Below are 27268 nucleotides of genomic sequence, written 5' to 3' on the forward strand. Positions count from 1 at the left end.
ATATATATATATATATATATATATATATATATATATATATAGGGCTAGGTTATAATGTGGATGGACAACTATTGTGTGCACGTGTGGATAATGTTATTTTATGAAAATTACTAAGAGAATATGTTGTTTAGTAATGTGAATACGTTCAATCTCAATCAACTATTGTTATTTTAATGGATTCTCACAAATTCTAATTCATTTTTGTTCTCATTCATTGTTTTTTTTTTATTTATTTTAATTCTTAATGAATACGACTCAATAAACATCCTGATTACATTATGACAGAATGAGAATAATTAAAAAAAATGTATAATAATCTTATAGACGATTTAATTAGTGAGAAATTTAAAATTTGAAATTTGAAATTTATAATTAATAGGTTGGCAATTGTCATGATATATGACATATAATATTAATGAGGAGTTCTAATAATATGACATCTGTGAATAAAAGAATAACACTATTTATTTATTAGAATAGGAATATATATATATATATATATATATATATATATATATATATATATATATATATATATAGATTTAGGATCATATATTACCTATAAATATTGTGAATGTATGACCAAATGTGGTCCACTCGTCTCATAATAGTATTATAGTTATTTAATTATATAAATAATTATTATAAAAATTAAATCCATTTAATTTTAGAAACTTAATCATGTTAAATATGGAAGAATCACTAATCACGACTATACCTCTTTCATTAATAAATTTCTATTCATCATCCCTTTTATTTCCTTCGTCCCTAACTCCCACTTACTTCAAACCTAGCAGAAGAAAGAAACCCAAAAATTGAAAATCGTTAAATCGAATCCAAGAAAATCGTGATAGTCTAAATACTTTTCATCCACTATGCAATCCTAATCAGAAAATTATTAAATCAAATATTGATATATCACCTTTAGTTGGGTTCATGCTTCGATGAGACATTGGTGGACGTTGTTGAAGACGAAGTTGACGAAGACAAACTATTCAGTGAAATCATCCCGAACACAAACTCATGAAGTCAAATCGTCTCGGTCACCATTCTATACTTCGATGAGACGATGGTGGACATCGGCAAATGGTTTAATCAAATACTCACGAGCCCAAATCACTGAATATGAGACAATCATGAAATCAAGTAGGTATTCCTTCTTAGTCTTCATTCTCTACTTTGATTCACTTCTCTAATTTCCTTTTTGATAATTATCGACCTTCAAAGAATTAAGAATACCCATGTGATGTATATGTGAAACTTTGGATACGATATTTCTAGATGTATCTGTAATCGATTATTCACATGTAAGGCTGAATCTACATATGTATAGCTAAAACTATATGTATGGCTGAATCAATATTGTATAAGTACTGTTGAATCTATATATGGTTCTACAACTAGATGTGTAACGCCCGAGTTTCAGGGCTAAGCATATTTGTCAATGTAATAGTCTAGGTCAACTATTGTAACTCTTTTTGAAGTAATAAAGATGAAATATTTGAGTATTATGTGAATTATGTGTGTTTATGTGTTTATTGTTTAATTATAAATGTATAATTAATAAAGAATAAAAATAAGCGTCAAAATTGAAGTGTGAGATAAGCCCGATATCTTTACATAAAGTTATAGTGGTCGAAAAAAGGATTCCGGGGATATAAGGAATGCCGAAATCCGAGTTATAACGAAGAAGTTATGACCCGTCGAAGTTTCACGACGGAACCGACGCGACATCGGGAAGCGTAAATAGTTGTGACAACCCGACATTTTGAGACAATATAATGTAACACCAGTCAAATTTAGGCCAAAATATAACTTTCCTAAAATATTATTTGGGTTAGATAAAGTGGTAGGAATTGTATCAAGCTTTTCGTACATATAAAGAACACAAAAATCCAGGTTATAACGAAGCAGTTATGACCAATCTAAGATTCGCGACGAAACCCGACAACACCGATTTAGCGAAAAACGCAAAGTTTCAATACAATAATTTTTAGCCTTAGGTATCTAAACGAAAGTCGTAGATTACGTTAAACCGTGATCATGCATAAAAAGAACGCCCAAATCTGACTTCGTATGAGGAAGTTATGATTTTTCGAAGTTTCTAACCTAGCAGTAGACAGCTAAAAAAACTCGAAATAGAGATCGAGCGATCTTTAGCCGACACAACCTAAACAAAAGTTGGAGAGCCCGACAATAGGAGTATAACAATAAAAAGTATGACGAAAACGGACGTCGGATGAAGAAATTATGGATTTTTAAACGAGAATATCGTGTCCCGACCTATTAATTAAAATATAATTAAAAATAAAGTCAAAATTTGCCAACGGAGTCTAAATAAAAGTTGTAGAGTATTTTCTCACCTTCGCGTGGATATAAAGAACGTCAAAAACGGAGCTCATATGCAAAATTTACGCATTTTAGAAGTTCTTGGCACGCACTTCAAAGTCTTATCCGAAGGAGTACGCCCTGCGTACCCTCGTACGCCCAGCATACTCGGATACTAGGCTCCGGATCGTCCACGTCGACCAGACACTTTGCCCGAGGATGCGGTAAGCAGTGATGCAAGCGAACGCCCCGCGTACCTTCGGAGTACGCCTCGCGTACGAGGAACGCCCCGCATAAGTCCGAAGTACGCCCTGCGTACCGAGGACCTCCAGCCCCTATAAATAGATTGCGAGGGTGCCGGCTGTTGATACTAAAATCCCTCATTTCTCTCACATTTTCGCCTCGTTTTTCGTGCCAACAACATCCCGACTTCCCGGTTTCATATTCAAGCCCCGATGAAAGCCCGAAGCCCCGAGATTCCCGAGAATCTCGTCACTTTCCGGTCGAGGGACCGCATGGGAAAATCTCGTTTTCTTCAAATCACGCACTTTCTTCGGTGAGTTCATACCCCTATAATCTACATTTTTAAATGTGTTATCAATACTTTTTATATACACTTTTAAGGGGGGGGGGGGGGGGGGAATACAAGTAAACGCACGATTATTATCGTGTGTAACTCAAAGTTTCACTAAATACTCATTTTTATCAAGTAAATCATATGTGATTCATATCCATTATATGGAATCCTTCGTATGGAAAACATAACACGATATCATCTTATCTGTAGAAATTAAAATTGTTGTTATACGTATACGAATCAAACATTTTATTTATACCTTGAATACATGTGTTCATTTATGTCACCACAAAAAGTTACACATTACATAACAAGTGAGCATCACACTAGGATTTACTATACAAACGAAACGAACTTTTGGAAAAACTATAATAGTTTACGACAAACATTTTTACATGTTAAAATCTCTTTATCAAACTGTCTTACATACTTTATGTTTCCTTTCAAACATCGTTAGAATCGTTTTTCAAACAAAGGTCTTCTTATACTTAAAATTGTTCTTATCAATCAAACTACTTTCAAACCGTTTTATAAACTAACATCAAGTCATCACTTCTTATTATTTATTAAACTTCTCAAAGGTTATACAAAACTTCTTTTATGTTTTATTTGTCAAATGCACGCCTAAACACGTATACATGATATATATATATATATATATATATATATATATATATATATATATATCATGTATACAGATATAGACATAAAAGTTTTCTATTCAGTTGGTTCAGTACCTTTGGGTAGCAAAGGCATATTTCGATTTTACACACACATTACTAGTAACTATAATGGGTATAGTTAAGATATACTATTTACCATTCCAAGTACCAGGAATCATACAAGATTCAGTCTATTCATGAGTCTATACAAATACATTACATACTATGCGAAGAGATACAATTATATACAATTAAAAGGCATACAACCTTAAGACATACAATTACAAAAGCATACAACTTCAAGACATACCATTTCAAGGAATACAATTACATGAGATAGTATACTAGATATTCATAAAATTTTATATACTACAAGTACCATATCAAGAAGGTATTTTCATATAAAAACAAATGGACATTTTCATACGTAAATCTGTTTTATACTAGGTTGTGAGACGCTTCACGTACTTTCGAGTATGCATTATTAAGTCCTGTATTATATACTATAATCCCTTGTAGGGGGAGCGTGATACTTGTGTATAGATCTATACGGGATTGACAATCCCGCACCTAAACTGTTAGCTACAGTTAGACCGGCAGGTCTGGGGTGACAAATGTCATAACATTCCAATGCCTGAAGAACGTTGTTACAGGCCGTCAGTGTCAATAGCATAGTTATAAAACTCATATGGAGTATTGAAAACACGTTGATTTACGGAGTTATCATATACCTTAGCAATTATAACTGTACACAAATCTACTGTTTTAGACATGAAAAACATCATGGTAGTACATTTTTGGGACTTTTAAACTACCACCCACTTATAAACAAATATTGGATTTCTGAAGCAAACATTCAAAACAATCGAGTCTTGGTAGAAGGCTACAATTTATACTAGTAGAAAATATGGGATTTTCTAGGGTTTTCAAACGTTTACAACTACTTACAAACATGTTCGTTGGTACAAACTTTCCTTCAAAAACATTTATAGGTCTTTCTTTACAGCTTTACAAAATCAAAGTCACATAAATACTTATGAATTCACCAGCATTATTGCTGATACTCGCTCTCAAAATAACTTGTATTCCCAGGATACGGATAGACAGGTACGACTACCAGGTTCTGTGAAGACGGAGCGATCAAGACTCGTCTTTTATTCTTGAACATTCATTTTGTAGAATTATACTATGAAAGAACTCAAATGTTATTAAAATTATACTATTAATGCAATAGATGATGTTGTTGCTTGTTTACTACTTTGCATTGTTGTGATACAATACATGACGTCCTCCGCCCCAGAACATTTCCGCCGTTCTCGGTTTTGGGGTGTGACAATAGTGAACTTACGATAGAGCGACTTTTAGCCTTATAAATCTAAATGAAAGTCATAGAATATGTTAAACTGAGAGTGTCCATAAAAAGAACGCCCAAATCTGACTTCGTATGAAGAAGTTATGAGATTTTAAACAGACCAATCCTGTCCCGGCCTGTTAAAAATATAACTTTAAAAATAAAGTCAAAATTAGCCGATGGAGTCTAACCAAAAGTTGTAGAGTACGTCTCCATCTACGCGTGGATATAAAGAACGTCAAAAACAGAGTTCGTATGAACGAGTTACAAATTATAACAGCATATTTACGTATTAAAATAAAGTATAAATCATGTATACGTACACATATATATACATATGTATATATCATTAGAAAGGTATCGACGATGAGGTCATTATAAGACTAATGTTGAGTTCTTTCGACATTAGTTTAGTACAAATATCATTAAATCCATTTAAAATAGTATTATAGAGGGGTGTTTAGTTGTTTATATAACTAAAAGGTCATTAAGTAATTATGGAGGGTAGTTTTTGAAAATTCAATTAGTATAAATAAGAGCCTTGGGCTCTCATATTTCTTGCACCATTCTCTTGATTCAAGAGTCTTTCTCTCCTTATCCCCCGAGCATTTCGGTCCCTCGTGATTCGACTTCTCTTTCTATAGTTTAGTATAGTAAGGTGAGCGCTGAAGGGCTGCACGAATCTTTCTTAGAAAGATTCAGCGACGAAGTTCTGGCCCTGCAGAGCCCGACTCCTAGCTAAAACCCCCTTGTAAGTAAGTTATGCTTACCTTATTTTAATATAACTTATATTTAAAATTAGTATTGTTATTATGAACGTATAATAAATATTTGAGCTATTATTATAACTTATATAAGTGTCGTTATAATATTTTTTTTAACTACTCGCGGTACGGGGAATCTGGTTTAAAGGGCCGCATAGGGTTGTTGGATTTCAGAAGTGCTATATGCCAAAATGGTCCTGCCCTCCGGTGTTTTATGTCTGGCCCCTGTCTGTACATAGTGGTTGGAAAATATTGTTTAACGCTTATATAATAATAATAATAATAAGACTAATAGTTGGTCACGGTAAATATTAGACTAAAATTTAGCGATAATAATGCTAGGTTTCGTCGAAGGAAAATAGAATCGTTAGAAGCAAGCGCTGCCCGATTTTGGAATCATCACTTTAACAAGTGAGTGCATAGTTACTTTCAGCTTACACATATATATATATATATAGTGACAAATTGTTTCACATCTTTTACCATATCAACATTATTATTACATTATAATATTTGACAAGGACTCTATCGGGCATTAGTCAAATTAAAGTTGAAGAAATCAACCACCTCCATAGTTTATAATTCGTTGACTAAATTACAAATATAGATTTTTTATGGTTAGTATAAGTAGGAATTTTGAGTTCAAGTTTCAAAATTTTGACATGACTAATTATATCATATTTATATTTTTCAGGGTTGGTCTTCCAAGTGGTTAAATATAACTTTCAAATGTTATATAGTCATATATAACCCTTTTTTTTATGAAAATGAACTGGTACGGAAAAAATTGCAATTTGCTCATATTTCTACCACAATCCTTTTTATTCTTTTCACCTTTTTTTGCAGGTCATGAACATAGGATAAAAGCTTGTTTTTCTCACCGTAGTCATTCTCACAGAATTTGATTCCATGGTAATTATTCTCACAAAATGTTATGATCAAGGGTCTGAATGCAAAAGATATAAATGGTGTATGAAGGGGAGCATGATGATCAAGGAACTTAAGGCTTGATGATGAGTTTTTAAGCAAAGACACTAGATAATATTTTCACCATGCTCTTCTTGCAGAACAATGAAGAGCTCCACACCATTTGGTTCCTTATCCACCTTATGGGAAGCAAGAAAGACCTAAACCGCCTTCATTCTTGTAGTTAGCTCCTCATACAGTACAAAGATCGAGCCATAAGGTTTATAGAATTGTATTTATTTTCATTCTCATAAGAATGTTAGGTTTCAAAATTATAAACCATCTTCATCCTAATAAAAATGTCATATTTTTATATTTGAATTTTAGGTTCTTTTATTTCTTGTCTTATTCTTCAAAAATGCTCTTTTATTATTTCAAGAACTCTAAATTATTCTTCAAGTATGTTGGTTATTTACTTGGAATTAATGTCTTATTCTTCTAGAATTTTAAACTCTTCTTTTGAAAATATTAAATTATTCTTCAAGAATGTCAGTTACGGTCATCAAATTCATGTCTTATTCTAGAAGAATATCTTGCAAGAATGTCATTCTTAATCATTCTTATCATCAAACATGAACCTTTAACTAAAAAGATTGATTCTTTACCATGTTCATGATATGTAAGAAACTATAATTTTTTATAATCGATTCTTCACGTTGTATCAACCATAAGAACTGTAAAAATATTGCAATTCTTAAGTATAAGAATGATAAAAAAAGTTTCACAACAACTAATTCTTAATTGTTCCCATAATCAAGAATAAAATTAAATCTTACATGTTTGAAAAAGAAACCTAATTTTTACAGAATAATATGCGTTTCGTGTTTTTTACTATAGTGTAAAAATTATTGCAGTACGTAAATTAAAATTGAAATTAATATCACATGAAAGTCTCCTTTCCATATATATTTTTTAAACCGTTCTTATGATTTTCCTTGACAATTAATTAAAGACAATTATATAGTAAATGTTATCCCATATTAATAACATGTACCCTCATATCTCTGATGGGTTTTAGCCATATGAACATTCCTATGTGCACATACAAACCCTAATGCTTGGATCTAGGTTTCTCTAATTGAACATGCATTGAATCCAAGACTTCTAATGATAATTCTAGTATAATAACATAAGAAATCAGATTTAGATGATTACCTTGAATCACTTGCTTGAATCTTCTTGTCCTTGGAGCTTTAGAGTCACAATTGTCACTCCTCTAATGTCTTACAAACACCAACTAGCAAGAGGATGATTATAGAGAGAGGAGAGAGGAGGAAGAAATCGGCCAGGGTTTCTTTAGAGACAAGTGTGTCGATTTCCCTTAAACCCTAGGGTCTATTTATACTAGTGAGGCTCCTAGGGTTTCACCCTTAAACCCTAATTAGATAACTTAGGCCCTAAGCAATCCAATACCCTAATGATAAGCCTTGGACGATTCCAAGGTCTATCCCAATCCCCAAAAACCGTCCCCCCTTATCCATAAGGGATTATAGCCCAAAGTACAACTATCATACAATTGACAGTTTATGCCCCTTTATTCAATTAATCTCTTTAAGTCACCAAATTAATTCCTAATTAATTTATGAATTATATTAATCAAATAATAATAATATGATTCCTTATATTATTCTCATAATATATAAATAATATTTCTTCTCTCATTACAAATCATCCTGTCAAGTTGCTATGGTGAAGGCAACCCAAAAGGACCATGCTCAATCGGGTCAAATACTTTCCTAATATAGTTGCAGCCTTAGACACTATTCCAACACTCTCCCACTTGGATAAGTCTAGTAACTATATACACAAGTATAATCCGATTAGCAATCGTAGCTCTCAAAGACGCTGTCAAATTCTGATCTTATCAATCTTGTCCTTTAGATAAGGGATCGTACAGTCCTCTGTTTAGATATCATGCTGACAATTCTATGGAACCAATTTGTCTAGCAATTGGTTACTCGATCTCATATTTATTCGACGTAGAACATAATCGAACACATCAATTCAGTTTTGACCGGGCCCAACACAAAAGTCAAATCAAATCATCAAGCGGCCGAGATATCGCTTTTACCCTCTTAGGATAAAAGTAACAGATAAACTGCGACTTATATGCATTTACTTATTCATTAATCAACTATACACAACAATGCGTTTTATAACATCAAGTTACTGATGCGGTTTCACATTATCAATGTACAACCAATTAACAAATAACAAACCATATATGTAGGTTTTAAGACCATATGATATTATTGTCTTGCGATCACCCTCTTTATCATATTCCATAAGGTGATTCCAGCAAGCGCGGGTTTGTTCCAATGCTCAAAACTAGTTCATAAGCACTCATGAACGTTGCAGCAAACTTTTGCTATGTCTAATACCATTTAGACAATCTACACACCAATTCATGACAATCTTCATTCATACCTACTTCCAACATATGAACGATTGTGGACAATTTGAATAATTCGACTATTCTTAATAAACTCAATTATTCTGGAAGTCAAAACATGCAAAGTGAAACAATAGTTAAACAATTAACATAAGACAGTAACATTACTCATAAATAATACTCTTTTATTTAATCATCAAATGTTAATTACATTTATCTATTACACGTTTCTAATACTATCTAATCTATACTAATATCATCCTTCAGCCCAATACTCCTAGCATGCTGCAAGTGCTTAACCCTGCTCAGTCCCTTCGTAAGCGGATCTGCTGGGTTATCTTCTGATGATATCCTCTTTACCACGAGTTGTCCTTCTTCTACACGATGTCTAATAAAGTAATATTTTCTGTCGATATGTCTAGATCTACCATGATCCCTCGGTTCCTTGGTCAAGGCAACCGCTCCTTCATTATCACAGAAAATCTCCATGGGCTCCTTTATGACAGGCACAACTCTAAGATCACCAATGAAGTTCTTCAACCATATTGCCTCCTTCGACGCTTCGCTCGCTGCAATGTACTCTGATTCGCACGTTGAATCAGCTATGGTTTCCTGCTTGGAACTTTTCCAAGTCACTGCTCCTCCATTCAGGGTAAAGACCCAGCCCGACTGCGAACGGTAGTTGTCCCTATCGGTCTGAAAACTGGCGCCACTATACCCTCGCACCTTCAAGTCATCACTCCCTCCGAGGACTAAAAAACATTCCTTCGTCCTCCGAAGGTACTTAAGGATATTCTTGACCGCAATCCAATGGGCTCTGCCAGGGTTCCCTTGCTATCTACTAACCATGCTCAAAGCAAAGGTTACATCAGGGCGAGTACAAGTCAAAACGTACATGATTGAGCCAACTACGGAAGCGTATGGAACTTGGCTCATTTATGCTATTTCAGCTTCGGTACTCGGACTTTGAGTCTTACTCAACTTGGCATTACTTTGTATCGGTAATTCTCCCTTCTTTGAGTTTTCCATACTAAAACGTTTCAGTACTTTATCTAAGTAAGTGTTCTGACTAAGTCCTATTAGTCTCTTACTTCGTTCTCTCACTATCCTTATTCCCAGAATATAGGAAGCCTCTCCGAGGTCCTTCATAGCGAAGCACTTCCCGAGCCAGGACTTAACCTCCTACAATGTCGGGACGTCGTTTCCTATGAGCAGTATGTCGTCGACATACAGAACGAGGAAGCTTACTATACTTCCACTGGCTTTGACATATACACATGATTCATCTTCACTTCGTACAAATCCAAACTCTTTGACTTTCTCATCGAAGCAAAGATTCCATCTGCGAGACGCTTGCTTAAGTCCATAAATGGACTTCTCAAGCTTACACACTCTATTCGGATGCTTCGGATCCACAAAACCCTCTGGCTGAGCCATGTAAACATCTTCAGCCAACTTCCCATTAAGGAAAGCGGTCTTGACATCCATTTGCCAAATCTCATAATTATGAAATGCGGAAATCTCTAGCATCACTCTAATAGATTTTATCTTTGCAACTGGTGAGAAGGTCTCATCATAGTCAACTCCAGGAGTTTGAGTAAAGCCCTTCGCAACCAATCGCACCTTATATGTGTGTACGTTTCCATCCACGTCGGTCTTCTTCTTGAAGATCCACTTGCACCCAACGGTCTTACGTCCAGGTACATTATCAACCAAATTCCAAACTTGGTTATCATACATGAATTGGATCTCGCTGTCCATTGCCTCTTTCCATTTTGCAGACTCCGGGCCTGCCATGGCTTCCTTATAGCTATTAGGTTCATCTAGATTTATTAGTGTACCATCACTAATATATGTGTCCCCTTCGGTAGTAATATGAAAACCATAAAACTGGGGTTGAACTCTAACTCTTTCGGAACATCTAAGAGGTAAGGACTCGTCAATCGGTTCAACCGAAGTTTCCTCCTCGGGTTGAGTGCCAGCGGTAGAGGTTCCTTCATCAATCGACTCTTGAATCTCTTCAAGTTTGATTTGTCTCGCACTGTCTCGTTGGCTTATGAGTTCTTGCTCTCGGAAAACTCCTCTCCTCGCAACGAAGACAACATTGACCTTCGGTCTATAGAAGAGATATCCAAAGGATTTCTGCGGGTAGCCGATGAAAATACATCGCTCACTACGCGGTTTGAGCTTGTCTTGAGTATCTCGTCTTACGAAAGCCTCGCAACCCCAAACCTTGATATGTGCTAATGAGGGAGCTTTCCCTGTCCACATCTCGTGAGGTGTTTTGGCAACCTTCTTAGTAAGGACTCGGTTAAGGATATGGGCAGCAGTCTCTAAGGCATACCCCCAGAATGAGATAGGTAGTGAAGCACGACTCATCATAGAGCGGACCATGTCTAACAAGGTTCGATTACGCCTTTCTGCCACACCATTCAACTGCGGTGTCCTAGGTGGCGTCAATTGTGAAACTATTCCACACTCCTTGAGATAGTCGTGGAATTCAAGACTTAGGTACTCTCCTCCTCGATCGGATTGAAGCATCTTGATTTTCCTGCCCAATTGATTCTCCACTTCATTCTTGAACTCTTTGAACTTTTCAAACGTTTCTGACTTTTGCTTGATTAAGTAGATATACCCATATCTACTATAGTCATCGGTAAAAGTCACATAGAAGCGGTTCCCATCCTTTGTGGTTGATCTAAACGGTCCACATACATCGGTATGTATGAAGTCCAATAAACCCTCACCCCTTTCACATGTACTAGTGAAGGGTGACTTGGTCATATTTCCAAGTAAACAAGACTCGCATGTGTCATCTTCCCTAAGATCGAATGACTCCAACACTCCATCCTTTTGGAGTTGGGGTATGCGCTTCTTGTTGACATGTCCAAGACGACAATCCCACAAGGATGCTCTATCCATACTATTGGAAGAATCCATGCATAAAACATCGTTTCCTAGGTTATCTACAATCATAACAGTTTCATAAATTCCATTACATGGTATTGCTTCAAAATATAAGACACCATTTAGATAAGCATAAATAGAACCATTCTCATTATTAAAAGAAAATCTAAATCCTTGTCTAAACAAACCATGAAATGAAATGATGTTTCTTTCCATTTCTGGTGAATAGCAACAATTGTTCAAATCTAAACATAGACCATTCCTAAGCACTAGAGAATACACTCCAATCTTGGTCACAGGCGACGATCTTCTGTTCCCCATGATTATATTTATTCTTCCATGCTCCACATCCCTATTTCTTCTTAGTCCCTGCAATTCATAACAAATGTGGTAACCACACCCGGTATCTAGTACCCAAGAAATAGCATGAGATGAATCATTAGATTTAATTGCGTATATACCTGCGAAAGACGACTTGATCTTTCCTTCCCTGATGGCTTGCAGGTAGTATGGGCAACTTCTCTTCCAATGCCCTATTTTATGGCAGTGGTGGCACTCTGCCTCCTTTGGGTTAGGGTTAGGTTTAATGGGATCAACTTTGGTCTCACTAGAAGAGGAACCATCTCGGGACTTTCCCTTGCGGTGGCTGTTAGACGAAGCCTTCCTCTTCTTGCCTCTTCCTTGCCCAATGGCCAAAAACAGGAGCAGCGGGTGGATTGGGAGTGGGTGCAACAGACTTGTCCTTGAGGTTGCTCTCAGCAATCCTAAGGAGACCTTGGAGCTTACTTAGGGTGACCTATTCCTTGTTCATGTGGTAGGTCATCCTAAATTGATTGTAACACAGAGGCAAGGAGTGAAGCACCATGTCGATAGCCAAGTCTTCCCCAAAGTCAACACTCAACTTGCGAAGACGATCGACATACCTTTGCATCTTTTGCAGGTGCACGGTTAGAGATTCTCCATGACCCATTTTAGCGGAGATCATGTTAGTGAAGATCTCGTAACGTTCTTGCCTTGCGTTTTGGTGGTATCTCTCCAACAAGTCTTGGTGCATTTCGTACGGATACATGTCCTCGTAGGACTTTTGGAATTTGGCGTTCATTGTGGCTATCATGATGCAATGAACCTTCTTCGCATCACGTTCATGAGTCTTAAAAGCAGTCATTTCAGCCGGAGTAGCGATTTCTGGGTTGATCTTCTCGAGCTTCTCATCGAGGACATACTCCTTGTCCTCGTAGCGAGCAATCGTGCGAATGTATCTTATCCATTCGCTAAAGTTCGTCCCATCAAAAGTCACCTTTTGGCAAAGGCTCATCAATGTGAACGAGCTAGCAGCAACGTTGTTCGCGTTCGACATCTACAAATAGAAAGGACAAAGATAGATTAGAATTTGAATCCCTAATTATCACCCAATAAGAAAAATTAGGGCTAGGATCTAACAACAATATTTACATATTAGAAAAGGGATGCCGTAATCTAACATGCAAACAATTTGAAGGTAAGTGAATGACGATTCACTAATTCTCCACCATGAAAACATAACTTTATGTTCTAAATGTATTGAGAATTCCTAGGTTTCTATGAGATTCATTGAACTTTTCAATGGCATGTTTAAATCTCGATATGCCCCTCTCGTTTGTGACTGGGATACCGAGGATCACAAAGTGGGTGTGAATTACCATGCAAATTCACATGGTGCCTTCATTGTAACAATCACCTATTCGATGTGCCGGTAAACCACATACACTCCATTGAACTATGATAAACAACGAATCACCCTTTGCCACCTTTGCTTAGAACCAATTAGTGTGCCGGTAAAGCACACACGCTCCACTAACTTCATAGCAAGGGTGCAAAGTGTAATTTCATGGGATTGCATCAATTCAATTTTCCTAAAGTAACTAGGATTGAGAATTTTTTTGAAAAACATGTAGTTACTTGTATTTCATATTATACTTTTAATGAGGAGATGAGGTTGCCCTATCCTACCCGTTCGGCTAACGACTCTCCACCGATCAAGCAAGCGGTGGGTGTGAGTGTACACCCATTAAGCGCCATTTTATCGGCCGCAACCTTATACCCACCTTATAGATCGGCTTCGTGAATGAGGCCTACTAACGGTAAGACTAGCATTTTTAATTATACATACATATATATATATATATATATATATATATATATATATATATATATACACATATATATCTTGTAATATTATTTCAATATAGGGTTGAATTTTAAACTTCTAGGGTTTGAAATTTAAATTGTCTAAATTAAACTTTTAATCACAAAACATAAATTTCAAAACTTGAGGGCAAGTTTTAAACTTTTCAAAACATAGGGGATCAAATAACAAATAATCCAAATTAACATTTAATCACATAATTATCCATATTTGATTTATTTAATTATTTCTTGCAAAACAATTTACCAATTTAAGTAAAATAATTAATCAATTATCACATAAGGAAATTAATATTCAATTAATTGATAAATATCTTCAATTAGGTCAAGAATATACTCAAATATATCTCAAAATCGGATTTATATTGACCTATTAAGATTAAGGTAAGTTCCCAAAAGATAAACAACAAGAAATCCCGAAATTAGCTCTTTCTGACGCTCGAACTCGCCGAGTACCACAATGGACTCGCCGAGTCCACTATGGAACTCTTCGAGTTCATCAGGCAGAATGTCAAAATTTGAATTTTGCAAGCAACAAACAAGCAACCAATGCATCAATTCAATAGAAACCAATCAAGGCTCTGATGCCACTGATGGGTTTGAGCCATATGAACATTCCTATGTGCATATACAAACCCTAATGCTTGGATCTAGGTTTCTCTAATTGAACATGCATTGAATCCAAGACTTCTAATGATAATTCTAGTATAATAACATAAGAAATCAGATTTAGATGATTACCTTGAATCACTTGCTTGAATCTTCTTGTCCTTGGAGCTTTAGAGTCACAATTGTCACTCCTCTAATGGCTTACAAACACCAACTAGCAAGAGGATGATTATAGAGATAGGAGAGAGGAGGAAGAAATCGGCCAGAGTTTCTTTAGAGACAAGTGTGTCGATTTCCCTTAACCCCTAGGGTCTATTTATACTAGTGAGGCTCCTAGGGTTTCACCCTTAAACCCTAATTGGATAACTTAGGCCCTAAGCAATCCAATACCCTAATGATAAGCCTTGGACGATTTCAAGGTCTATCCCAAGCCCCAAAAACCGTCCCCCCCTTATCCATAAGGGATTATAGCCCAAAGTACAACTATCATACAATTGACAGTTTATGCCCCTTTATTCAATTAATCTCTTTAAGTCACCAAATTAATTCCTAATTAATTTATGACTTATATTAATCAAATAATAATAATATTATTCCTTATATTATTCTCATAATATATAAATAATATTTCTTCTCTCATTACAAATCATCCTGTCAAGTTGCTATGGTGACGGCAACCGAAAAGGACCATGCTCAATCGGGTTAAATACTTTCCTAATATAGTTGTAGCCTTAGACACTATTCCAACAATCTCAACCTTCATTCTTTTAATTCAATGAACAAGATTTAGTCATACACTCACACACACACACACACACACACACACACACACATATATATATATATATATATATATATATATATATATATATTGATTTGTAGCTATAGACTTTGTCCAATTATTTTCCATTCAAATATAAGGTATATTTTTATATGAGAGAACTTAGTTAGTTTGAGCTATTTTAATTATAGGACTACTATAATTGTAATTAGATGGAAACTAATATACTTAAATAATGAATGTTTATCTATACATACCTGTTTGATGCTCCTTCTACCCTGAAAGTGATTAAATAAAACATGAGGTAGCTAGATGGAACACATAAGACACAAACTTGACCTTAAATATTTTTCCCATAACAATATGAAGTTGAGTTTAGTATGTTCTATAATTTGATGTTGAACAAGGCTTTTATATAAATATATGATGATAATGTTGGTGTGATAAATAAGTATAACTTTTGGAATTGAGATATGGAACTTTAATATTAATTTCAAATCCATTATGTTTCAAAAAACGACATTTGCCACCCTCGATAGTCATCCTCTACGCTCGAGCGAGAGATAGGGGTTGATTTTTGTAAGACAATAAGATCAAGTTGGCACCTCGAAAGATAAACACAAGGAATTGGAGTGACATTGGTCAAGGCATCCTACCTAATCAACATATGTCAATACAAATGGATGCGTTCTTGGAAATTTTATCAAGATATGGATCAAAATCTAACGTGTTGCGTATATGTCTAAGAGTTATTTTAAGTGACTTCATGTGGTCGTTGTGAGGAACATGCATATGTAAGTTTTAACGTATCCAACTAAGAATACATCAAATGTAACAGAGCTCACATCTGATAGGCGTGGCAGCCAAGGATCGATGTATACCTGGCGCGGAGACCATGCATTCACCCTCGCGATCTCATGATTATTCCTTGGCGCCTAATCACTGAATCCCACTTGGAGACAAAACAATACCAGTCGTCTCCCGGAGTGATAAGTGTAATACTCAGGGCCATGCCTCCTGAGAATTCTGCACATATAACAGCTAATCAGTAGTGGGGCACGATCTGCCAATAGGACGCCTCCACGTTTTGTCGACCCAGCAGGGACCAAAATGTATTGTCAGGATCTTGTCCCCACCATGAAAGGTATAAATAGAACCCCTTTCTTCCGGGAGAGGGGATTTCCACTTACTCACTCTTCAGTTAAAATCATTGAGATGACGAAAGGTGACATTACATTCGGGGAAGATATCACAACATCTGGCTCCATCCGGACGTGTACTTAGAGCTACACAACCTATAAAAACGACCTTAAACTATCAGAAATGGCAGATAAACGACCCACACCAAAGGAAGGTGGAGAAGCCAGCCCGATCAGACCAATGTTGTCCCTCGATGGCACTGGTTCCTCTGCACCGTGAAGGGAAACACCCACACAAACACCAACAACGCAGGAAGTCGGCTCAACGACAAAATCCATATCCCATCTATGGCGTCCACCGCCCGTCGTAGAAAAAAACTGGATGCAATGACCAACACAACACCACAAACGGTGCCCATTCATCAATCATAACTAGCTGATAACAAAACGCAACCACCTCCACGGCGAGTGGACACTAACAATTGGTCTCCAAGCACAATCATACTACCTCCCCAACAAAAAGCGGCGACCCACCAATTTTCTCTTATGATAACCATGGCACACATTCCGCTCTTCGCACAACAACCAAAGTTCAACCCCTACTTCCACCACTTTCAAGGAGTCCCCCCTCAAGCACCACACCCGCTACGCTAAAATACCAATACCACACTAGAACATGGGAAAAAATCACGAACGCTAGGGAAGTGTAACGCCTGTGTTTCTGGGCATGTCATTAATGTTGATGTAATAGTCTAGGTTAACCTTTGTAACCCGTTTTGAAATAACAGAAGTGTATTATTTGAGTATTATGTGTTTTGTGCTTAATTGTGTGTCTTAATGTAAATGAGAATAAAAATAAGCGTCAAAATAAAATGTTAGATAAAGCTGATATCTATGTATAATGTTGTAGTAGTTGGAACAAGGTTTCGAATATATAAAGAATGTCAAAATCCGAGTTATAACGAAGAAGTTATGACCTGTTGAAGTTTCGCGACTGAACCGGCAACGCTGAATGACGTAAAAAGTGAAATTTACGTTAGAGCGATATTTAGCCCTAGTGATCTAAACAAATGTCGTAGAGTTCGATAAACCGGGAACATGTATAAAGACAACGCCCAAATTTGACTTCGTATGAGGAAGTTATGATTTTCTGAAGTTTCGACTTAGCAGTATGCAGCCCGAATACTTGATTTGAGACCGAGCGGTTTTTAGCCGAAACAATCTAAACGAGAATCGAAGATCTCGTTAATTGTAGTGAAACGATAAAAAGATAGGCGAAAACGGAGGTCGGATGAAGAAGTTATGAATTTATAACGGAGTTTTCTTGTCCCGGCCTACTAAAAATAAATAATAAAAATAAAGTGAAAATTAGCCGACGGAGTCTAAACGAAAGTTGTAGAGTGTAGTCTCACCTACCCGTGGATATAAAGAACATCAAAACGGAGTTCATATGAAGAAGATATGAGTTTTCGAAGTCTATTAAATAATTAAAATTTAAATTTAATTATTAAATTCCGATATTATCCGAAGAAGTGGGGGGAGTCATCGATCCGATCCGAACTACGCCCAGCGTAGTTGAGTACGCCCAGCATACCCCGATGCATGCACCGCCTCGGACTCGGGTGCTCCGATGACGCATGCATTGACGATTCGAGGCATTACGCCCCGCGTAATGCGAGGCCTCAGCCTCCTATAAAAGGCTTGCGAGGGCAGCCGATATTTTTGATCTTTTTCTCTTCTCTCTCTCTCTCCCATTTTGCATTGTTTTTCGTGCCCGAGTTATCCCGAAGCCCTGGTATTAATCCCGAGCCCCAAAGCAAGTCCCGAAGCCCCGAAGATCCCGAGAAGTGAGATTCTTGAGTCGAAGCTCTGCCTGCGAGGAGCCCGGTTTTTGTGAAGATCTTCTAGATCTACTGAAGAATACTACTTCTACAAGCAGTAGTGCTATCCGATCATCTTCCGATCAAGTGAGTGTGTAGTTACCTTCTTCTAACACATAATTATGAAGTATTTTATACGAAATACGTGTTAGGTGTATATTTTGTTGTTATATGCGTGAATGTATATTCACTTTCTTCTATCTCATAGATCTGATTTATCCTCTATGAAATATGTGTTATGTGGGTGTGCCTCATCTGTTATGTGGAATATGTATTGATTGAACATGCTATAAAGGTTTTAAACTGTGTATAAAAATATATATTTTTATCTACTAATATGTTGGGTAGAACATGGGTAGATAGTTGATGTGTGATAAACAGATGAGAGGCCTCGATGTTGTTGTTGTTGATCTAGTTATTCAGCGAAGTATGGATAACGACCACAGACTCTTTCTAGACAGTCTTGTGGAACGCTAGCAGGTTCATATCCTGTAGGTGTTGTGAACGATGTGTTCACCAGTGTACTCTATCCCCCTAATGGTTGCCTTTAGGATATCTATTGTTGAGGAAACCCCTTTGGAGTAATGTCCGTCCCGATGAAAATCCTAGATTAGGTCCCTTGAGATAGATGTTGTTTTAGGGACATAAAGTGAGGATAACGGGAATGGGTAACCGGGTTATTGTTGGTTGGTGAAATTAAATATAATTATTTATTATGGGTTGGAAACCCTATATTCTCACCAGGCTCCCAAGCCTGACCCACTCAGTTTTATTTGTATTACAGGAAGTGGCGCAAGGGCATAAGATGGATGAATCATCGAGTTGTTTTGTTTACAAGTCTGTATATGTATATATTTTTTGAATGACTTGTAATTTTTATCGTTTATGCTTTATGGTATGTATCAGAACATGACATCCCGAGTTTTGATTATATAATGAAAATGCATCTCTTGATGAACTGCTTTGATAAATATTATTTTATCATATTTTGTTTTTTTGGGGACAAATTCCGCAACTCTTTTAAATCAAAAGGATTTACAATGAAATTAATTTAAAAAACATAAATGAAATTGGTCTTTTCTGGCCAAGATTTTTGGGATGTCACAGTTGGTATCAGAGCATTAGTTTAAGCGAACTAGGAATTTGTAGGATTTCTAGAGTTAAACTTAGAATGCTAAGTGGAGATTGTGAGATGTGTGTCTGTTATAATATAGACACGAGCACTAGTTTATTTTAGGAAAGTTGCCTAAAATGATTTTATGTGCTAAATGTTATATGTTGCCATATATGATATTAATTGTTCGGATCTATGGTCTGTTGCCGACCGGATCTGGAAACCTTATGTGTGTAGGATTCTAAGTGTACGACTACGGTATTAGAATTAACTTGTAATGTTTCGGAGTAATAAGAATGATTTAATTATCTATCATGGATGAGGATCTAATTTCACCTTATTTGGTGTAAAGATAAAAAATGGTAAGAACGAGGAGTGGAGTGGGAAATGCTGATGAAAACAGGAAGCAACCACCAGTGATTGAGCAAGCACCTGTTGTAGCAGCATCACTAGAACCAATAACAATGGCCGAGGTGCAAGCCATGGTTCGAGCTATGTTAGCCGAACAAAGGGAAGAAATGCGACGGATGTTACATGAAAATTGGGACGAACCAATCATACCTATTGAGGAACCTGAATTGATTCCCGAGTAATCGGAGGAAGGGAACAATAGTCGCATGGTGAGTCAAGTTGGGACTCAAGGAGAACGAAGGAATGACCCGGAAAGGAGAAACAACAAGGATGGGAGAATGTACAAGAATTTCTTGGGCGCCAAGCCGCCATGTCTTTCTGGTAGCCCGAAGCCTGTTGAGATTATGGATTGGATCTCTGAAATAGAGATGGTATTTGAAAGTTGCGACTGTAGAAGCAAACAAAAGACTGCCTTTGCAGTCAGACAACTGAAGACTGGAGTCTTGAGTTGGTGGAAGTTGTTGACAGATACTATGCCACGAGGAGAAGCCCTGAAAATGTCATGGGAAGAGTTCTTGGAACAATTAAGGGTGCAGTATTGTTCAGAGATAGATCTGATTGATCTGAACAATGAGTTCCAAAACTTAAAGAAGGGGAGGATGAGCATAGATGACTATGCTACTGCATTCACTGAGAAAATGAAGTTATTTCCGTACCTAGTGCCAACGGAACTCTCCAAGATTGAGAGGTTCGCTAATATACTGCCTGCCGACTTTGGCCCGATAGTCAAGATGGCAACTACTCTGAAAACAGTTGTTCGAGCAGCTAAGAATGTGGAGGCCCAGCAGAAGGAAAAGGGTCTGGAGAGGTCAAAGGTTGGTGAAAAGAGGAAATTCGATGGACCTTCAGGGTCCAACAAGAAAAACAAGTTCTTGAAGTCTAGTTCGAGAGGAAGAGAAGGGGAAGCGAAATGGTGCGAAAAATGTAAGAAGAAGCATCATGGAAAATGTGAGGTAGTGGCCACATGTTTTAAATGTGGAAAGCCAGTGCACTATTCCAATGAATGCAACCTCACTAAGAAAGTTTGCTATGGTTGTGGTGAGGAGGGACACATGTCGAGGGATTGCCGGAAAAAGAAGGAGGCAGCAAGACCCAACATTCCGCCAAAGCCGAAGGCGAGAGCATTCCAGATGACACTGGACGCTGCTAAAGATGAAGCTGATGTCGCTTCAGGTACCTTTCTCGTTAACAAATTGCCTACCCAAATTTTATTTGATTTTGGAGCCAACTACTCCTTTATTTTGCATGAATTTGGTAGAAAACTAGCTTTGCCTGTCGATAGACTAGATAATGCTTTATTAGTCGAAGTTGCTAGTGGCAAGTTTGTACCTATTAGCCATCGTATGAAAAACATCTTAATTGACTTGAATGGGAATAAGTTCCACGAGGAATTATTGCCTATAGAACTTAATGGTTTCGATATCATGTTGGGAATGGATTGGCTTAGCGCCAATGACGCCGAGATATTATGCAAGAAGAAGATTGTAAAGGTAAACCCACCAGGGAAAGAGTCATTTATGGAGTATGGTGATAAACGCAGAGTAAATTCTGGAATCATTTCATTGATGAAATCCAGAAAGTGTTTGGCCAAAGGATGTACATCGTATCTAGCATTCGTGATCGATGCTAAGAAGGAGAAAAAGGAGACGCGGAGCATTCCTGTCGTGTGTGGTTATCCAGAAGTATTTCTCGAAGATCTTCCCGGATTACCGCCTGATAGACAAGTGGAGTTTAGAATAGACCTATTACCAGGGCGACACCTATAGCAAAAGCACCTTATCGATTAGCACCGACGGAGATGAAGGAGCTGATGATGCAACTTCAGGAGTTATTGGACAAAGTTTTCATTAGACCTAGTTCATCACCCTGGGGAGCTCCGGTGTTATCCGTGAGGAAGAAAGATGGAAGTATGAGTATGTGCATCGATTACAGGGAGCTGAAAAAGGAAACAATAAAGAATAGATATCCGTTGCCGAGGATTGATGACCCATTCGATCAACTTCAAGGTCCAAGCTATTTCTTGAAGACCGATCTTAGGTCTGGATATCATCAGCTGAAACTAAGAGAGCAGGATATAAAGAAGACTGCATTCAGAACACGATATGGACACTATGAGTTTTTGGTTATGTCATTTGGACTAACCAATGCTCCAGCAGCATTCATGGATTTAATGAATTGGGTTTGTAATCCGTTCCTAGATAAATCTGTGATAGTGTTCATAGATGACATTCTGATTTATTCGAAAAGCCAAGAGGAGCATGGCAGACACTTGCAAGAAGTGTTGGAAGTCTTGAAGAAGGATAAGCTGTATGCTAAGTTCTCCAAATGTGATTTTTGGATTCGAGAAGTCCAATTATTGGGTCACGTGTTCAACCAAGAAGGGTTAATGGTTGATCCAACAAAGATTGAAGCTGTGATGAAGTGGGAACAACCAAAAAGTCCAACGGAGATCCGAAGCTTTTTAGGATTAGCCGGATATTACCGAAGGTTTATCCAAGGCTTTTCTTCAATTGCTAGTCCATTGACAACTTTGACCCACAAAGGAGCTACTTATGCTTGGAGTGATAAGCATAAAGAAGCATTCGAGAAGCTAAAGAAGAAACTATGCGAGACACCGATACTTTCTCTACTCGAGGGAGTTGAGGACTTTGCTATTTATAGCGATGCGTCTGGGGTTGGATTGGGTTGTGTTTTGACCCAAAGAGATAAGGTGATCGCATATGCATCTTGACAATTGAAAGAACATGAAAAGAACTGCCCGACTCATGATTTGGAGTTGGCAGCGGTAGTTTTCGCTCTGAAGATATGGAGGCATTACCTCTATGGCACGAAGTGCTAACTTTTCACTAATCATAAGTGTCTCCAATATCTCTTTAATCAGAAAGAATTGAATATGAGGCAACGACGCTTTCTAGAGTTACTTAAGGACTACGACTGTGAGATACTTTACCACCCCGGTAAAGCAAATGTTGTTGCTGATGCTCTCAGTCAGAAAGTCAATCTTAAAAGGAAGAGGTCAAGAGCGTTGAGAATTGAAGTTGTCTCAACCATTGTGGAAAGTATAAAGAAAGCTCAAGAGGAAGCTTCTGAGGAGAATGACCGAAAGGAGGAACGTTTGGGCAAAACGTTGGTGTTCGATATAAACAGTCATGGACTGAAGGTGTTCCAAGATCGGATTTGGATACCTAAGACAGGAGGAGTCAGAGATCTTCTGATGGAAGAAGCTTACAAGACCATGTACTTGATTCATCCCGGTAGCACTAAAATGTATAGGGACCTGAAACCCTACTACTGGTGGCCGACGATGAAGCGTGATGTTGCAAAGTATGTGGCCGAGTGTGTGACTTGTGTGAGAGTCAAGACAGAACATCAGAAACCATACGGGAGTTTAGAACCTTTACCTGTGCCTATGGGTAAATGGGAAGACATTGCTATGGATTTTGTCACTAAACTACCCAGAACAAAGAATGGTCACGACATGATTTGGGTGGTCGTTGATCGATTCACTAAGAGTGCGCATGTCATAGCAGCCAAGGAGAAATGGTCTATGGATAAGCTTACAAATTCTTACGTGAAGGAAATTGTGAGGCTTCACGGTGTTCCGTTAATGATTGTGTCAGATCGTGACAGCCGTTTCACCTCGCGATTTTGGAAAAGTCTACAAGAGGAATTGGGTACCAAGTTGTGTTTGAGTACATCTTACCATCCACAGACTGATGGTCAGAGCGAACGGATGATACAAACACTTGAAGATATACTGAGAGCATGTACCCTGGAATTCCAAGGTAATTGGGATGAACATTTACCTTTGGTAGAGTTTTCCTACAATAATAGTTTCCACTCGAGCATAAAGATGGCACCTTATCAAGCTTTGTACGGACAGAAGTGTCGTACGCCATCTTGTTGGCTTGAGGCTGGGGAAAAGTAGTTTATGGGACCGGAGATAGTCCATCAAACTGCTGAAAAGTTGAAAATAATTTGGGAAAGAATGTTAGCAGCTCAGGATCGTCAAAAGAGTTATGCTGACAACAAGCAAAGACCGATGACTTTTGAAGTTGGAGATTATGTTTTTCTTAAAGTCTCTTCGTGGAAGGGACTTATAAGATTTGGTAAAAGGGGAAAATTAAGTCCAAGGTTTATTGGACCGTTTAAAGTTCTTCAGAGGATTGGAAACCAAGCTTACAAGCTCGAACTACCAGAAGAACTGAATGGAATTCATAACACTTTCCAGGTGTGTTATTTGAGGAAGTTCACGGGAGAAGTTCCGGACATGATTCCACTTTCAGGGTTGAGAATCGATGAGAACAAAAGGTTGATTGAAGAACCAGAGGCAATCGTGGACCGAAAGACTAAGAAGTTACGACACAAGATGGTCGAGTTAGTGCTTGTCCAATGGAAACACACGAATGGGCCGAATCTCACCTGGAAGACGGAGAGTGACATGATGGGTCGCTATCCGCATTTGTTTGTTGATGTGTGATTTCGGGGACGGAATCATTCTAAGGTGGAGAGAATTGTAACGCCTGTGTTTCTGGGCTTGTCATTAATGTTGATGTAATAGTCTAGGTTAACCTTTGTAACCCGTTTTGAAATAACAGAAGTGTATTATTAGAGTATTATGTGTTTTGTGCTTAATTGTGTGTCTTAATGTAATTGAGAATAAAAAGAAGCATCAAAATAAAATGTTAGATAAAGCTGATATCTATGTATAATGTTGTAGTAGTTGGAACGAGGTTTCCGAATATATAAAGAATGTCGAAATCCGATTTATAACGAAGAAGTTATGACCTGTCGAAGTTTCGCGACGGAACCGGCAACACTGAATGACGTAAAAAGTGAAATTTACGTTAGAGCGATATTTAGCCCTAGTGATCTAAATGAATGTCGTAGAGTTCGATAAAACGAGACCGTGCATAAAGAGAACGCCCAAATCTGACTTCGTATGAGGAAGTTATGATTTTCTGAAGTTTCGACTTAGCAGTATGCAGCCCGAATACTTGATTTGAGACCGAGCGGTTTTTAGCCGAAACAATCTAAACGAGAATCAAAGATCTCGTTAATTGTAGTGAAACGATAAAAAGATAGGCGAAAACGAATGTCGGATGAAGAAGTTATGAATTTATAACGGAGTTTTCTTGTCCCGGCCTATTAAAAATAAATAATAAAAATAAAGTGAAAATTAACCGACGGAGTCTAAACGAAAGTTGTAGAGCGTAGTCTCCCCTACGCGTTGATATAAAGAACGTTAAAACGGAGTTTATATGAAGAAGATATGAATTTTCGAAGTTTATTAAACAATTAAAATTTAAATTTAATTATTAAATTCCGATATTATCCGAAGGAGGGGGGGGGAGTCATCGATCTGATCCGAACTACGCCCAGCGTACCCCGATGCATGCACCGCCTCGGACTCGGGTGCTCTGATGACACATGCAGTGATGATCCGAGGCATTACGCCCCGCGTAAAGCATTATGCCCAACGTAATGCGAGGCCTCAGCCTCCTATAAAAGGCTTGCGAGGGCAACCGATATTTTTGCTCTTTTTCTCTTCTCTCTCTCTCTCCTGTTTTGCATCGTTTTTCGTGCCCGAATTATCCCAAAGCCCCGATATTAATCCCGAGCCCGAAAGCAAGTCCCGAAGCCCCGAAGATCCCGAGAAGTGAGATTCTTGAGCCGAAGCTCTGCCCGCGAGGAGCCCGGTTTTTGTGAAGATCTTCCAGATCTACTGAAGAATACTAGTTCTACAAGCAGTAGTGTTGTACGATCATCTTCTGATCAAGTGAGTGTGTAGTTACCTTCTTCTAACACATAATTATGAAGTATTTTATACGAAATACGTGTTAGGTGTATATTTTGTTGTTATATGCGTGAATGTATATTCACTTTCTTCTATCTCATAGATCTAATTTATTCTCTATGAAATACGTATTATGTGGGTGTGCCTTATCTGTTATGTGGAATATGTATTGATTGAACATGCTATACAGGTTTTAAACTGTGTATAAAAATATATATTTTTATCTACTAATATGTTGGGTAGAACATGGGTAGATAGTTGATGTGTGATAAACAGATGAGAGGCCTCGATGTTTTAGTTGTTGATCTAGTTATTCAGCGGAGTATGGATAACGACCACAGACTCTTTCTAGACAGTCTTGTGGAACGCTAGCAGGTTCATAATCTGTAGGTGTTGTGAACGATGTGCTCACCGGTGTACTCTATCCCCCTCATGGTTGCCTTTAGGATACCTATTGTTGAGGAAACCCCTTTGCAGTAATGTCTGTCCCGATGAAAATCCTAGATTAGGTCCCTTGAGATAGATGTTGTTTTAGGGACATAAAGTGAGGATAACGGGAATGGGTAACCGGGTTATTGTTTGTTGGTGAAATTAAATATAATTATTTATTGTGGGTTGAAAACCCTATATGCTCACCAGACTCCCAAGCCTGACCCACTCAGTTTTATTTGTATTACAGGAAGTGGCGCAAAGGCATAAGATGGATGAATCATCGAGTTGTTTTGTTTACAAGTCTGTATATATATATATATATTTTGAATGACTTGTAATGTTATCGTTTATGCTTTATGGTCTGTATCGGAACATGACATCCCGAGTTTTGATTATATAATGAAAATGCATCTCTTGATGAAATGCTTTGATAAATATTATTTTATCATATTTTGTTTTTTTGGGAACAAATTCCGCAACTCTTTTAAATCAAAAGGATTTACTCTGAAATTAATTTAAAAAGCATAAATGAAATCGGTCTTTTCTGGCCGAGATTTTTGGGATGTCATAGTTGGTATTAGAGCATTAGTTTAAGCAAACTAGGAATTTGTAGGATTTCTAGACTTAAACTTAGAATGCTAAGTGGAGATTGTGAGATGTGTGTCTTTTATAATATAGACACGAGCACTAGTTTATTTTAGGAAAGTTGCCTAAAATGCTTTTATGTGCTAAATGTTATATGTTGCCATATATGATATTAATTGTTCGAATCTATGGTCTATTGCCGACCAGATCTGGAAACCTTATGTGTGTAGGATTCTAAGCGTACGACTACGGTATTAGAACTAACATGTAAACGTTTTGGAGTGATAAGAATAATTTGATTATCTATCATGGATGAGGATCTAATTTCACCTTATTTGGTGTATAGATAAAAATGGTAAGAACGAGGAGTGGAATGGGAAATGCTGATG

The sequence above is a fragment of the Lactuca serriola genome, chromosome 7 (genome assembly GCF_051521515.1).
Source record: "Lactuca serriola cultivar US96UC23 chromosome 7, Lser_US96UC23_V15, whole genome shotgun sequence".
NCBI lineage: Eukaryota > Viridiplantae > Streptophyta > Magnoliopsida > Asterales > Asteraceae > Lactuca > Lactuca serriola.